Here is a 17488-nt window from a genome sequence, read left to right as displayed (position 1 = left end):
CCTACAACCCCAGGAACATTAAACAGACTGTTGCATTCGGCGGGGGTTCGGTAATGGTTTGGGGGTGTATCTCTCATGATTGCAGGTTGGACTTAGTCACCATAAGGGGCAACTTAACATGACCTCAGTACATACGGGACGTTTTGAGGCCAGTCGTCGTTCCTCATTTTGACAACCCTGTTGCTACTCGACCTCAGCACATGGGTGACAATGTCAGGCCTCATCGTTCGCATGCAGTCGTGGATTACATGCGGGCCAATGCAAAAACGACTCTACCATGGCCAGCAATGAGCCCAGATTTGAACACATTTGGGATCATCTGGGACGGCGCATACCAGCACGAGATCCTCCTGTACAAGATTTACGCCAATTGGAAGCAGCATTGCATCAGGAGTGGTTGTTGTCGACCCATCAAAAGATCCAATGTCTGACTGGAGGCATAAGACGTAGGGTGGAATGCGTCATCCGGGCACGTGGCGGTTATACTCGTTACTGATTCGTTTTACGTGCCATGTCAAATAGAGACTTTCAGGAACATTTTCAAATGAAACATCAAACATATCTCGTTTACTTAATCCTGCAGCTCCCTACTCTTTTGAGGTATTGTCTGAGGTCAAAAATAGTACCTGTGTTACCATGATTGTCAGTAAATTTCAATCACAACTCACCAATATCTTCTTTATTTGTTGTCAATTGTTTGTTCTATCCGATGACATTGGTATCGCCCAGCTGTGTTCAGTCATCTCATGACATGACTTTAGTCATTGGTCATGTCTCAGAAATAGGGGTGTGCTTAACTGTTTCTTTTGTGTATATTTTCGAGGAACACAAATTTGTTATCCATACAGAAAGCTTCAAAAGAGAAGGCTGCTTCAGGCAATGATATCCTCCAATAAAAATAAATTTGTCACCTACATGGAGACGTCGACAACTTCGCCGACAATTGAACCCGTATCTACAGCATCGCCAGCGACAAATAGTGGTTGCCTACCACATTCGTATGTACAGGCCAAAGACTCTCTCATTACATCGGGACGCTTACTAAATCAGTTCGTGTAGCAGTATAACGACGATGCTGCAATACAGAACATGTATTTCGGATCAGTCGTAACATGTAACAGATTAATCAAATTCAAACGGATGAAGAGATTTTGCCTTTTATTTATTTGTTGCGAAACTGTATTGCATGTCATTTGTGAGAATATGATCATCTGACGCTGTAGAGTCTAATTGAGAGTTTCTTTACAGTATCTAACTAATGATGACCATACTCAATTATTTGTGGTCTCATATAGAAGCGATTCTTCACGCAACTTTGTTTTTACTTATGGTTATATTTTCTTAATCAATATATTAAGTGAAAGTAAAATGCTCTACTTTTCACTAATGTGCTAGAGATTGGTACTCAATTGATAATGCTTACGGCGACAAATTATATAGTGTGCAGATGACAACATAATGTCAATGACAAATGAAGGTTTGTATTGATGTTTATGAACTCTGAAACGTATTAACCTTCAATTTAAGTTGATATGACATGAAATTTGATGCTGACAATTCAGTCGTGATCAAAAAGGTGCGTGAACACTGACAGCAGTCGTTCAGTTTATGATCATGTGATTTTCCTTGAGGTTGTTTAGCAGTAGGCTTCGTAAAACACTCCCGTCTCAACACTCACACATTGTACGTCGAATACACAGTCGTGTATTTTCGAGAAGATTAAGCAAGAATTGTATCTTATACTCAACTATTAAGAGTGTTGGTATTGAAGATTTCGAGAATGATACATCACGTGTATTGGCTTTGTTTTACCTTGCCGTTGGTCGCAATGTACGGGGCAGATGTGCTCAAGGATGTGAGTGTATTCAGGAAATGTGCACAAGAAGAGTTATGTGACACCCCTCTTGCTGAACTGGCGCCATACGGGATTTTACAGTGCTTCACTAAATGTTTGCAGTTCGCTAGTTGCAGTTATGTGAGATTCAATTCCAAGAAGCTGGTTTGCATGATCTGCAAGGCATCACATAAAGTGCCATCTGGTAAACCAAAGAATTCAGAGTATGATGAAGACTGGACTTGTTGGAAGAATCCAAGTTTAGTAAGGAACATACATTTGTCCTTTTAAAATTGAAACACATTGCAGAATATTTTAAATATTGTCAGATGAACCCCTGAAATGGGTACATGGACTTATTTCTCCGATATTTGCAGTGAAGAGATGCGTCCCTTAGGCCTGCCAGAAAGCTGAAATCACGTTTTGGGACTCCTGTGATTATGTGTTTTAGGTTTGTCAGTGTCATAGTAGTGCTCATGGGTTCATCATGTTAGGAACAGCAACACCGGAAATGGTTTAAACAATGTTCCTACGTTGTGAATACACACAGGGCTTTCAGAGTGACCACTGCCCCTAGATTGCCTTTATTATCCCCCGCCACGAAGTTGAAGGGGGAAAAAGGAATTGGTGCCGTCCGTCCGTCCCTTTTTCGGAGCAGATTTTGAAAACAGTACAATATTTCTTCACCAAACTTGGCACATAAATAGGTCTTGTGGCAATCTGGTGCCTTTTGATACTTTGGGACTTCTAAAAAGCTGTTTTTCGAGTTTCCCTGACAATGACTTTAACTTATACTGAAAATGGCGGTAGTGCTCGTTTCCGGAGCAGATGATGAAAATTGTACAATATTTCGTCACCAAACGTGGCACATAAATATGTCTCATGGAAAACTGATGCCTTTTGATACTTTGGGATTTTTTAAAAGAAATATTTTTCCAGTTTCCCTGGCAACGGATTTGATGTAGACTGAAAATGGCGGTTGCGCTCGTTCCCGGAGTAGGTTTTGAAAACCGTGCAATATTTCTTCACCAAACTTGGCACAACCACTGTATTGCAAAACGAATCTATTTCTAAAACGTTTTTATTTGGTTATTAGTGACGCCTCCGACCTGCACCACTTTTAGCAATTCCCCAAAATGCCCCCATGTATACGACAGTTAATATAATCACTATGTTGTTACAAGCGGATGCTAAGTCCAACCAATTCTTTCATTTCACAGGTGTCCTATTTCGGGTGTCAGCCAGGAAGCACATGTATCAAGTCTCGAAGTGGTGAAACAAAGTGTGTCCATTGTGGTATGTCCATAATATGTATTTATCTGCATACAACCTTCGTCTACATATGTTTCGTGCTATTGTTTTACAAAAGGTATACTTTAACTTACCTGAACATTTCCTGACGAGGTAAAAAATCAGAACATATATCACTAATTCATATGGTATGGATAGTTGGATGACTTTCCATAAAACAGATTATTTTGTTTGTTGGTTGGTTTGTTGTTAAACGCCGCGCTCAGCAATATGCCAGCTATATGACGGCGGTCTGTAAAATAATCGAGTCTGGTCCAAACAATCCACTGATTGACATCATGAGCATCGATCCACGAAAATTGGGATCGATGACATGTATAAACCAAGTCAGCGAGCCTGACCACCCGATCCAGTTAGTCTCCTTTTACAACAAACATAGTCGCCTTTTACGGCAAGATTATTTTGTATAACTGTGTGGGTTTCTGTATCGAAAAAGTAATAATTAAGGGATAAACAATGTATTATACGAGTGTTTTGGTGAGAATATGTGAAATTGTATATTTCTAATATATGGTACTTACAATACAGAAACACACGAGGATAACATTCCCATTATCTCTTTATGACAATCTTTAAATAATTGGGGGTAGCCTAGTGGTTAAAGCGTTCGTTCGACACGCCGTTCGAATCCTGACATGGGTACAATGTGTGAAGCCCATTTCTGGTGTCCCCCACCGTGATATTGCTGGAATATTGCTAAAAGCGGCGTAAAACCAAACTCACTCACTCACTTTAAATAATGGATGTTTACAACACGTGTTTACTCAATGTGATTATTTTAGAAGCCCTATATAAATCCAAGGTTTTCGTGAAATGCCTGTTTACAATTACGGGTTAGAATTATAAACACACAATGCCATTTAGAAAGTGGTCAAATGTAACAAATGTTATGTTTGGGATAACACTTTCTCAGTGAAGTACAGATTCTCGTACTCTTTTGGGTTGAGTGGGATTCGAACCCGCACTGCCAGAATGAGGCACCTAGTCGCCTACACAAAGTCAGCCATCTAACCCACTCAGCTACCGAGGCTTCCACAAAAAGGAAGTCCGACAGCTGGTAGTCATATACTTTGTGTTCCCCTTTGACAAAATTAAATTGGCATAGCTCCCATGGTTGAAACCTATGAACGCTTTGTGTGCTGGCGATAAGGTGCCTCACTCTGGCAGTGTGGGTACGAATCCCGGACTGTACTCACCCCATAAAAGCGTTATCCCAAATATGACATTTGTAACCTTAGAATTATAGTTCCTCAGTTCCCTGAGCTGGTTGAAAAAGGCAAACAAATGGATCGAGTGCTCAGACTAAGAAAGCTACCGTGTCACATGCCATCGTGACCGATGGTGTGGATCATTGTTCAATATCGATCCCTGGATTTCCTGATCCCCACCCGAAAAGTTGCAGGCAGTTGTCGATAAACTATGGTTTATAACGAACTCGAAGGCACCACTAATTCTCGTTCGTAATAACCGTATTATTACTTGCCCGTGAAGAGATCACCCGTTTAATAAACATACAGCTGTATTACACATTGTGTAATACCAAAACGCGTGCTTATGCACTCTCGGAACACGTTTCACGAACAAATATTGAAAGCTCTCAACATCCCTTGGCTTATTCAACGACATTGCGTGTGGAGATGATAGATCACTGAGAGGAGCTTACGCACACTCGATGACCCCAGCAACCTTGTTGCTAGGCTGACGTCACATGGCATTGTTTCGCCGAAGGATCTTGCAACAAAATTCCACAAATTACGTCATCGGGTATTGTGACGTGTTTTTAAACTTTGAGGTGCAAGGCCCCGTTCCACAAGGCGTACGTACTGTAGCGCAACGACAGTTGAACAGATTGAGGGCTTCTGCAAATGGTAACGCTCTGAAAAATAACGTTACCGTTACTATAGCTAAAATGTACAGAATTTGTAGCTGATCCTAAATAGAGCAAGACAGCAAACAACAGCATACGTTTAACGTTCGTATAACAAGCTGACAATGGAGAAAGTTGATTTGCAAACAGCAGCTACATATAGCAATATATTTGATGACGTCACAGACAAGAAACGTCACGCCAATGACGTCGCATAGCAATAGAACAGATCGCAGTCTGTTGTTGGGGAAATGCCGTCTCCTATCAAGTTACAGTGGCAGATTTCTGACAACATGCGAGCATTTTTATGATCATTCTATCCATCTTAGCTATGACGATTAATGTTAAAATAGTGCAACATGTTCTGCAGTATAATTTTAAATACGCTTTCATCTTTTCATTCCAGACCTACAAGAACAATTACAAAGGAGAGGTGAAATGTCAACGGAACCAAAAGGAAATACTCAATTTTTAAAAAACCAAGAACAAGGTAATTTGCTGCATGTGTTCGAGTGAGTGAGTGAGTGAGTTTATGCTTTACGTCACATCGGCAATATTTCAGCCATATCGTGACGAGCATGTGTTCGAGAGCGGATGGTTTTCTTCAGTTTAAAACCCAAGAAAATCAAAGTAAAAATACTGAAGTGACTTTGAACATATTAATGTTGTAACATGTTTAAAGTTGCAAAGCTCCAAACATGAGGAGGTCTGTAAAGCAGTTAGGTTGCAGTGGCATTAGCTGCTCAAAAGACTTTGGCACTGCAAACACGAAACCATCGTTGTTTACGTACATACGCATTGGACGAAATAACGACAAAAATTTGAGTGAAATTGATTCATTGGTGAGCATCTACAAGTGTCCAAAATACTTCGAATTTAACAAGAATGAACTTTGCTCCGCTCTTGTACAAATGTTCATTGTCAATCTCATGGCATAGGTCCCCTGATGCACGTAATACCCATGCCTTCATTTAGGATGCACAGCAAAAAAAATGCAGTTTCCGGTATCCGGATACCTGCCGGATACCTCCGGAGACTTACCCAAAACGCGTCCGGGTATCCGGTGGCAGATACCTTGCCGGATACCAGATCTGTTGTATCCGGCATGGACATCTCACCTAAAAGTATGCCACCTGGAATCCGGGTATCTGGCACCGGATACCTCACCGGATACCTCAATCTGGGTGTCCAAGGATCCGGCACTGGATACCAAGGATCCGGCACCGGATACCTCATTCTGAGTTTCCAAAAACATGTCACAATTTGGGGGGTGCATTTTGTTCAATTAAGGGTGAAACACCTAAATATATATTGGAAACTAACCATGAAAATTGAACATTGCTGAAGGTATCCGGATGCAATTTTTGAAGATGTCTTATTTCTGGTAAATAATGTTAGCCTAGGCATATCAGATAGCTGTAGTAATATTCTGTATCATTTTAGTTGTAAATATCCCCTTAAAGTTGAGATCTATGGGCATGTACTTTTGGAGAAGACATTTTTTTTCAATTTCATCTATAATTCTTTTTAGATGTTAAGCTGTTTAATGAACAAACATCAGTTCTAATACATGTATGATGATATCCTTAAATTTCATGTTCAGACTTCCAGATTGTTCTGAGTGAAAGTATAAACTCATCGACTGTGTGCTCACTTGGGCCTTTGATCCTAGTGAGATGATAATATGATTATTTGTAAAGGTACATGTACTTGTTATGAGCATACCAGCTTCATTTAAGTTTGAAAAACAATATGCCTCACTCTGAGGGTGACGTACCAGATTTCATCACACTACAGAGAGCTGTTCCTCAGTTACTGTGAACATTTTTACTGAAAGACATTGAAAGCTAATTTGACCTTCAATATCAGTTGCAACTATTTCAAAAACAATTGTAAAGTGCTTCATTCAGTGTAATATTGACAAACATATGACAATGATATACAACTATATGTATGAGTTATTAAGACTTCTGCAGGAAAAGGCACATTAGAGAACAAGAGTCATCAGAAAGATGACATATCCCCCCAGCAGCTGTCTGTAAAGTAACCACTAGGAAATGTGCAATTCTGTATTTAATGAGTCAACAGTTTAAAGTTCTTTAAGAAGCATACATTGTTTACCCACAAAAGATCCACCATGGTCGCATCCATATGAATGCCAAGTTTCGATCAAATACATTGAATGGTTTTCGAATTCTGCCCCAGAAACGAACCTCATCCCTAATTGAGTCTATGTCCAACTTCATTCCATAAAAAAATTAAAAAATAAAAATTAGGAAAAATCCCAAAATATCAAAAGGCACCACTTCAGTATGTGCCTGATACCTTTGGCAAGTTTCGATCAAATACACTGAATAGTTTTCGAATTCTGCCCCTAAAACGAACCCCATCCCCAATTGAGTCTATGTCCAACTTCATTCGATAAAAATTTAAAAAAATAAAAATTAGAAAAATCCCAGAATATCAAAAGGCACCACTTCAGTATGTGCCTGATAGATTTGCCAAGTTTCGATCAAATACACTGAATGGTTTGGGAAACCTGCCCCGGAAAAGGAAATAACGGACGGACAGACGGATAACGGACAGACAGACAGACTGGCTGATCGCTATATCCCCCCGTATTATGACCGAGTTTGGCCATTAACAATTTTTTTTGTCTGGCAATGACATTGACCTTTGACATAGCAGATCAATGTGTTATTCCAAAGATGTCCAAGCAATGCATGGTTTCATACGATAACTGTAGCTATCAAACTGAGGCAAAATATTGGAAAATCCCCATTTACACAGCTGGCTAAGTAAACATAAACAACAAACAAATTATCAATTTCTTTTATTTATATGCCTATATCACACATTGAACAGTGTTCACATAATGGTTCCTGATGCAGTATGCACTTTCCTCCTATTCTTCAATACTCATAACAGAGCGGGATAACTGTTCGCTTGAAAGCATCAGCAGACCATGCTCACCAGTTCAGAGTTACTTGCCCTCAAACATCCTTTTCCTTCTATATTGCCATGGAAAAACAGGAACCAGGATGAGGGGAGGCCAGATGGGCTCTATCCCTGTTGCATTGTGTTAGTAGAATTGTGAACATTCTATTTGGTGTTTGGGTCCACATTTATAGACAAGTAGTCGCAAACATCATTCCTTTCAAGTGATTACCACATGGCCAAAGACAATAATTTCTTCAACGTCCTTGAAGGGTCCCACTCCGACTTGGCATTGGTTGGTCTTCTCACATTAGCCTGACCACCCTTTGTGAGTGTGTCCCAGTGTCAATTGGCATATAACTTCTCGGTAGGCTCCCATTGAAATAACAGGACTCTCCTCATTGCTGTCTGCCAATCACTTCGGATATCTGGAAGGCTCCTTCAAGACTGTCAACCTGTCATCCGGGTATCTCAAGCTGGACTTCAGTTTCTGCAAAATTATGTATAAAGATTGTAGCAAAAGAAAAGAATTGTTGCAACATGTACTTACAGATAAAAGGCAGCAAATTCACTTAATTTATCATCTTTGAGTTTTGTTATATACCAAACATTTGAGATATATATTGTTCCATGCTGATGAGTTGAAACAATCATTAACTGACATCTCTTAAAAATGTTCCTAGCAACCTATGCTTGCCATACAAGCCAAAGTAATAGATGAGGTAGCAAGTGGGCTCATTGATTGCTCGTAATCGTACCCAATAACGTGGGATGTTGTCCATAACAGTCATCATCGGTGCGTCTGGATCGAGCTCATAACATTAATCATTGGTTTGTCTAGTTGAGATTTGAGATTTGATTATTTATAATCCTTGTCATTTAGCCGAGCTATTGCTGGGTGTGGTGTTAAATGAGTGAATTAGGTTTAACGCCTCTTTGAACAGTATTCCAGTTATATCACAGCATGTAAGCTTGATGTGGGAAGAAAGCCCGAAGTGATGCAGGTCTTACATGTTTACCACTTTGATGAAACCCACAAGCAAGTGTGTGATGCTACCCTCGATTCAAACCCACGACCATCGGTTTCTGTCAAGCCAAAGAGATGCAAATATGCACAGCAAGTTGTGGTGCCTTTGATAATTAGGCCATCCATGCCAACAGGTGATAAAGAACAAGCAAACCGCAGAAATATTTGCAGAATAGCTACATGAACATGATGAACCAAACAGAATAATTTCAAATATTTACCACTCACTGCTACTCTTCTCTTGTTCCTCATTGCTTCCCTTTTTCCATTGATGCTGTGCAGATGACTGACTCATTCATTCATCCAGACATTCTGCAAACATAAGTAGCATTCACATTTCAGAAATGTCCAAACTGTATATTGAATTCAACTGAAAAGGCCCCAGTTGAGTTTCCAACTTAGAACTGTCCTTATTATATTTCATCCCAAACATTCAGAGATAAAACATAACCCCATATTTAACAACTGTCAAACAATTATTTGACTACAAAGCCAGGGTCATTCAACATACACTTTACATAGGGAATCACTTGTTGCAAAAAAGATCCTCGCCAAGGTCAGTCATTCCATGAACTATTGAATTATTAAGTTATGAAGCTTATACAAAACAAGGACATAACAGTGTAATTATAAAAATATCTTAAGCGTAAAAAAATAAAGTCTTTGGTGGCCATTATTGTAAATTATAGTCTGTATTAGCATCCCACGAAAGTTTAGAGTTAATAATCGTTCCTAGATCTTTGTACTTTTCTTCATTATCTATAAAAAGCGGATCTATTTTGATCATCTTGTTTTGACCACAAATCCATTACGCCCCTTATGCTAACAAACAGTTGACCATAATACTAAAAAAAGGACCCTTGGCGTTTACGGTAAAGTATGTAGAGCAGGAAAATATCTAAATCAATCCGTTCGATAAGATCTATGCACAGAAATCATAAGGTATCGAAGCCCTGCTACGTACCTGGCAATGGCAATCGCCTTTCCAAATACTGTTGACTTCCGCGTTGTGGATGGCTGAGAGGAACTTCGGCCGGCATTTCCGTGGTGGAGGTGAATGAGAACAATGTATCGATACACGAGGTAAGCTTATCGTAATCAAGCATCACAGTGTATATCGATACACGAGGTTTGTTTACATCCATGTTCTAAAATGGCGCCCTGGACCGTAGGGGAATATGGGTAAAATGGCTTCCGGGTTAACACTAAGCTGGGCCCCCGTCTCTAATATCTCAATATTGTTTGGCGCAAGTTGACGACGCGCATAGGGAGCCGGGAACCAGGTTAACACGACATAAGCTGGTTCCCGGCTCTCTATGCGCGTCGTCAACTTGCGCTAAGTTATATTAGAGACGAGGCCCACCTTATACACTGAACACGATCGGTCATTTCGTCAAAATTGGCCAAATATTGAGATTGCAGCTGAGGTCATGCTGGCAGCTGAAGTGACACATTAAGGTAAGGAATATGTGAATATTACAATGATCACGTATTAAAGTAATTTACCACATGTAAGCCTGTCACATGTGACACATCAACTTTTATAGCCAACATATAAGTAAATGTATAATTATATTTTTATATCACAAGTAGCCTGTCTATCATATGTTAGTATTTGCTTATGTATATAATGTAGAAATATGTTTACTTTAACTGGATAATTTGTATGAAAATGTGACTCACTGTCTTATTTCATATACTCCCTTTACTCTGTGAGATGATTAATAGCCTCAAGAACAGCTTTAATAACAGGGAAGTTTTGCATCAGAGATCATCGTGGAGTGGAAGATAAGACATTTTAAGGGTATGAACATTTTCACTTAAACTAGTTGAACAATAACCATGATGACAACTTTATCATGGGGGAATTTTTGGTGGTGGGGTAGCCTAGTGGTTGAAGCGTTCACTCTTCGTGCTGAAGACCCAGGTTTGATTCCTGCCACATAGCTGCGATATTGCTGACTGTGGCGTTAAACATCAAACAAAGCTAACAGCCGCATACTTACTCACGTGGGGATTCCATGTTGAAGTTAGTCCCCATCAACATGATCAACCTATGCTAGTTGTAAGAGATAACTTAATGGATCGGGTGATCAGGCTTGCTGACTTGGTTGATCCATGTCATTGTATCCCAATTGTGTGGATCGATGCTCATGATGTCAATCACTGGATAGACTGGTCCAGACTTGATTATTTACAGACCGCCGTCATATAGCTGGAATATGGCTGAGTGCAGATTTAACAACAAACACCAACATGATTCTACAACCTGCTCTTGTGGATACCATTTTGAGGATCCTACACATAACTTCTTTTTGGGTCTTAACTATTGCAATATGTTCTACTGCATGTGTTTTAAACATATATTTTTTTCATAGTGAACTGGATTTGCAAAGAAGCTGATGGCTTATCTAAATGATGCTCAAATACAAAATAAGTATTAATAAAATACTAATTCTATACTATAGCAAACTATCAGTTGAGCAATAATGTAATCATCTGATTATAAGTAGATAATGAAGGAGAAGTCCATATTGATTAAATCTACCAGATTCTGAGATAAATGCACGTATTGATTTATTTATTTCAATGTTTTCCTGTACATTATTTTCAACAATTCCATATAAAGCTTTCTTATATCATATCCATGCTGTATAATAATACCTATTATTTCTAATAATAGCATAATTTGGACACACAAATAAGTAATGAATGGTATTTTTATAACAGGTGCCACACATGCGGGATAGGTCATTTTGACATGAATCAGTTTTATGTGAATTTAAATCACTACAAGCTGATCTGAGTCATGAAAGGATATGCCTTCGATTCTGTGAAAATGGAAATGCTAAAACATCTCCCAATATTAACCATGCTATTACAGAATCTGTTCACTTGTTTTTGTATGTAAAATATTTTTGAACGATTACATCCATCTAATGATTGTTTGTATGTGTGATATGCCAGTAGAGGTATATATGTACAAGCATGTGCATACGCGGAAAAAAATTATGTATGTTTGGCTAGGTACCAGTATATGAATGAGTTGTTTTGTGCGACTTGTATATTAGCATCATCGTAGTTTCAACAGACAGTTTATGTATATCAAATGTTAAATGTCTTTGTAGGGAGAATTGGATATCAAAACTGTCATTATTTTATTACTTATGAGTAGAACGTTTTTAAGTATCTGGCATGATACATTTCCTTGGTCCACAGAACCATGTTACCTTTACTTACTTACTTAAAGTAAAGTAAGTACCATGTTACCAGTTAACTGACTTGATAAGTAGCATAGCAGTCAGTGTGGTTGGAAATTAACTAAGCCGTCACTACTCAATTAAGTAATTAACAGACAATTGCAAGTGATAATACCCACCTGACACTAATTGCCCTGTTAATTCCTAATCCACCATGAGTTGACATTGAGTTCATCTTGCTAATGAGCTGTTGTGAGCGTAACGAGATGATAAACATCAAAGGTGGGGCAGGCTTTGATCAAGTGTTCTGTAGAAGAGATTATGTCACTTGTTTAATGTTTATTTAGGATTAGCTACATCCCTTGATGCTACCAAGACCATACTTGAGATTATCAGACAGTTTGTCTGGATACAACCTGATGTCTCAACTGTACTTATTGGATTCTGCCTTGTAGCAAACTATGTATGTGACAAGGACTTTGACCACTCTGTGCAGATGCATAACAATGCATAATGAACTTGGGGTATGATTCAATTATGTCACAAGTCAAAGATGGGTTCCACTGTATTTAGAAACAGACGATAGATGCAATACTGTGTAACTTTATTACAATCAAATGAGTATTCAAATAGGAATACACATATATTTACAATTACCCTTGAAAAGATCCAAAACCAAATAGAACTACTTAAATTATGATTACACTTGACCAATATATTTGGCAGTTTTTCCCGTTATTGTTATTCTTAATTAAAGATAGGATAAATGATAAAAATATGATAATGCATATCACACACGAGTATGTATTATACACAAATAAATACGTCTTGTATACATTGATCAATTGGAAAGGGTGCTAATTGGGATTGTTCACTAGCCAATATATTAGCAAATATTCCCGTGGGCGCTTATTAGAGCGAGGCGCTTATTACGTCAAATACGATAGTTCTGTTTTTATGTATAAGAACCTATTTTATGCAATTTGCATTGCCTTGTTTACACTTCCTTATGTTTTGATGTAATGCAAACATTTGAGAAAAATTCAGGTGAGCCTGCCTTGTGGCACTACAGGAATTGCTTTCAGAAGATCAATTACAATTTTGTACTTTCTGTAAAATGTACTGTTTGCTATGGCTTTTTTACATTGGTTAACCTGGTTTGGTTAACAGTTGCTTGATAAATTGTCATTACCTTACTCATTGAGAAACCAACTTTTTACCCTTTGTCAATATATGTGTGTTTCTTATATTTTTAATAACAAGCTTTTAAAGATGTTATAAATTGTTTCAGGCACCTGGATTTCACAATGACACCAGATCAGACAAGTCATACAAAGGACTCTCCGGATGATGAATAATCCTCCCCAGAACAACTAACAGGTTCACCTCAGAAAGTGATGATTCTGAATGAATGATGTCACATCAGTGTGATTCTGTAGGTTGTTTTATTACAACATAAATCAAGTCTAAAGGAATTAATACCACAGCAGTGAGACTATGTTTATGTGGTGTACACTGACGCTGACTATACAAATCTGAATGAATTTTGTGGTTTACTGCACAAACATAATTGACTTTAGATATTCTTCTACCTTGAAATTCTTCTGAGATTTGACTAATTTGTTTATTTAGAAAATGGCATTGAAGCATCTGTTTCTGTTTTGGAATGTTCTTGCAAACACCTGGTTACTGAACCAATGAAATGTCATAAAATCAATAAATATGATTTTTTATCTTAACAATTTTTTTGTTTTGCTTCTTTAAAGAAATATGATATTGATCATTCATAACATAGGTGCTAACATATATCAAATATACTAATGCCCTAAATGTTTTCCTACAATTAATACAGCTCACTGAACGAAGTTTTTAGTTCCTTGTCAGTATAAAACTTACATTGATATTTTTATGTACCAGTACTTTATAAGGTGTTTTCTGTGGGTGCCATTAGTCTTATGCACCCATTTGGGTTAATGATATTCTGTTTCAAACTTCATTGAAACTCGTCTGTCAAGATGTAACAAGTATTGATACAGTTCCAAAATAATCTTTTAATCTCACCAGGAACCATAGCCCAAGTGAGCACATAGCCAATGACTTTCATTTTTTTGTCAGAGTGAGTATGGTGTTATGCCACTTTATGAGCAAAATTCCAACAATATCATGATGGGTGACACCAAGCAATGTACCGATGTGGTGAATCGAACGCTTCAACCACTAGGCTAGAACAAACTGGGAATATGAAGATGAAATGTAAGGATACCATCATACCAGGACTGAATGCTTTTCATTTAATACGCTGAACATCTAAAATGAAATATATATGAACTTGAAAAATGTTTTCACCAAAAGTACATGCCCATAGATCTCAACTTCAAGGGGGTATTTACAACTAAAATAACACAGAATATTACTACAGCTGTCTGCTATGCCCAGGCTAACATTATTTACTAGGAGAAAGACATCTCGAAAATTTGCATCCGGATACCTGCCGGATACCTTCAGCAATGTTCAATTTTCATGGTTAGTTCCCAATATATTTTTAGGTGTTTCACACTTAATTGAACAAAATGCACCCCCCAAATTGTGACATGTTTTTGGAAACTCAGAATGAGGTATCCGGTGCCGGATCCCTGGACACCCAGATTGAGGTATCCGGTGAGGTATCCGGTGAGGTATCCGGTGCCGGATACCCGGATTCCAGGTGACATACTTTCCGGTGAGGTGTCCATGCCGGATACCACGGAAACTGCATTTTTTTTGCTGTGATGCTTGTCATCTTTGACTGCAGTTGTTGTATTTCTGTCTGTGGGTTCGGCGTTCCCAGAATCAATTTATTTCTGTATTGAAAAAGATGGGAGATCAATCCCCACACCATAACAATCCCCATATTTCATAATCTTAGCGGAAATGACTCTCATCTCATCATGCGAGCTATCTAAAAGACTAAAACTATACAGAGAGGGATGGGAAAGTGAGAACAAACACACTGACGGACTTAGATTGATAGATAGCGTTCAGTTACTGTTATCTTTTCTGGATAGTTTGGCTATTGCAAACAATCCTGATGACTTTGCTATTTCAAATCAATATACTGATCAGTTAACTCGACATTTATCGAGTGAGTGAGTGTGTGAGAGAGTATGGTTTTACGCCACTTTTAGCAATATTCCAGCAATATTCTGGCGGGGGACATCAGAATTGAGCTTCACACATTGTACCCATGTAGGGAATCTAACCCGGATCTTCGGCGTGACGAGCGAACGCTTTAATCAGAAGGCTACCCCTCGACATATGTTTCTTGGAAAGGGTACATATCCGTACGAATATGTTGATGTTTGATCTTTATTTGACTAAACTAAATAACAACCTGTTGAATCATTCTATTGCAACTCAACCGAGTCTAAAATAAGCAATGCTGATTATGAACATGCTCTTCGTGTGTTGGATAAATTAGGTTGTAAGAATTTAGGCAATTATCATGCTCTGTACTCAAAAACTGAGCGTCGTTGAACATTATGTATGATGACGTCACAGACAAGAAACATGACGCCATTGACGTCACAGAGCAATAGAACAAACAGCAGCCTGTGTCGGGGAAATGTCGTCGCCAATCAACATTTCTGACAACATGCTGGCATTTTTATGATCATTGTATCCGTTTTAGCAATGACAATTAATGTTAAAATGGTGCAACATGTTCTGAAGTATAGTTTTAAATTAGCTCTCGTCTTTTCTTTCCAGACTTACAAGAACAATTACAAAGGAGAAGTAAATGCTCAATGCAACCACAAAGAAATACTAAATTATTCAACATAACAGAACAAGGTAATTTGTTGTATGTGTTCGAGAGCGGATGGTTTTCTTTAGTCTTAGGCCCAAGAAAATCAAAGTGAAATAGTGAGGTCTGTAAAGCACTGTCATTAACTGCTCAAACGACTGTGACACTGCGAACACAAAATCGTCGTTTTTTTCGTACATGCGTATTGGACGGAAAAAGGACAATAATTTCATTAAAGTTGATTTATCGGTGAGCGTCTAGAAAGTGTCCAAAATGCGTAGAAGTTTACAATAATGAAATTTGCTCCGCCTTGTACAAATGTTCATGGCCAATAACTTGCCATAGGTCCCCTGACACACCTTATACTCATGGCTTCATTTAGGATGCTGGCCATCTTTGACTGCAGTTGTTATATTTCTGTTTGCGGCGTCGGCGTTCCCGGACATTTGTTTCTGTGCGATCCGCCTCAAGTTGTTTTAGGAAATTTGACGATAAGTCCGTTTTAGGATATGTAAGTCCTTTAAAACAATCTTTTATATAACATATCGCGCTGCCACACACAGTTACATGTATCGGTTATGTAGAGTATAGTTACAACAGTTTAATTAACGTAGCAATTACAGTGATTAGGATTAACTATTATTAACAGAGTCAACTGGCTACATACACATCATGTAGGGAATCAGCTTTAGTAGCACTATCTTACATTTTGCCCTGATCGGCCATGCGTGATATATGCAGTACATTTGTTTTTTTCGTGTATATTTTGCAAAGTCATATCTGTCCTAAAAACTGCCGAGTATGTAAGACATTTATTCCACCAATGGCATAGTATAGACGTCTATCAGTGTTATGTTCCAATTCCTACAGATAATGTAGGCAAAGTATACTTTAAGAAGTGATAAACACAGGGTATATGTGTCAACGCGCATGTTGACGGGGAATTAGCTCTTGGGGGAAAAAAGGACATAAAATCGACATCACTGTCCCGGAACGCTTTATGCACAACATGTAAACAGTAAACAACAATTGCACAATGAGCGGAATACCTGCTCAGACAACACAAACACAGCGATGAGCGGACCTTCCAGCTCAGGCATACAAGAGGTGAGCGGAGCTCCAGCTCACCTCAGGGCATTTCCTACGAGCGGCACATCCTGCTCGAGGTCGTCCCTACGCCAGCACTCGGAATACCAAGCTTGACTAACACCCCAGTAACAGTTTAATGGTAGCACAGATATAGTAATGAACAACAATGGAAATACAATGACGTTGCTCTGGACATGGGACTTCTGGGGGTGACGAACCGACATAACTCAGGGGATGAATAATTAAGGCAATAAATGTCATACTATAAATAACAGTAATTAACGGGAAGTGATAAAGTAGCCCAGTTTGGCTGTCAGTCAATATACAATGAAATGTTGGTGCGGATTAGTGCCTAAAACGTAATCACAAGTTATGGAGACATGGCTACAGGGTAATTTGCCTTTGGAGTCAATGTACTTAAGACAATGGTAGTCATAAATCA

Source organism: Haliotis rufescens, unplaced genomic scaffold, assembly GCF_023055435.1.
Source record: "Haliotis rufescens isolate VD_foot unplaced genomic scaffold, xgHalRufe1.0.p SCAF_18, whole genome shotgun sequence".
NCBI classification, from domain to species: domain Eukaryota; kingdom Metazoa; phylum Mollusca; class Gastropoda; order Lepetellida; family Haliotidae; genus Haliotis; species Haliotis rufescens.
Note: the sequence above shows the minus strand (reverse complement) of the source record.